The 376-nt window shown below is 35.4% G+C and overlaps 1 non-coding gene across 1 annotated transcript; it reads right to left on the minus strand.

Annotated features, from left to right (window-relative positions):
* Positions 1-304: 304 nt before the first annotated feature.
* trnad-guc (transfer RNA aspartic acid (anticodon GUC)) lies at positions 305-376 on the minus strand. The gene has a single exon. It is a non-coding gene; the product is annotated as a tRNA-Asp (tRNA).

Genomic DNA, 376 nt, shown 5'->3' on the forward strand with positions numbered 1-376 from the left:
ATGTCATCATGGCGACTTGAAATAGATTACAGACATTATATCTTAAATGAGTTTTAAAAGATTTTTTGTAGTCCACAATAAGATTTCGGTGTTTTTCCTTCCTTGCAGACCATATATTTTACGGACGTATCTTGATCGTTTAAACTAACAATCGACTGACTGCAATTTTCTAAAAAGCACCCTACAATAAGTATGTATATTTTAAAAACCAATTATTTTTTAACTGAGTCGCATCCCATTAAATTATTGGCCACTTTCAAATTTTAGCTTAAAAATTATTTGTTTTAAAACATTTCAATAAAGCCTCCCCGGCGGGGAATCGAACCCCGGTCTCCCGCGTGACAGGCGGGGATACTTACCACTATACTACCGAGGA

Source organism: Hydra vulgaris, chromosome 01, assembly GCF_038396675.1.
Source record: "Hydra vulgaris chromosome 01, alternate assembly HydraT2T_AEP".
Classification (NCBI taxonomy): domain Eukaryota; kingdom Metazoa; phylum Cnidaria; class Hydrozoa; order Anthoathecata; family Hydridae; genus Hydra; species Hydra vulgaris.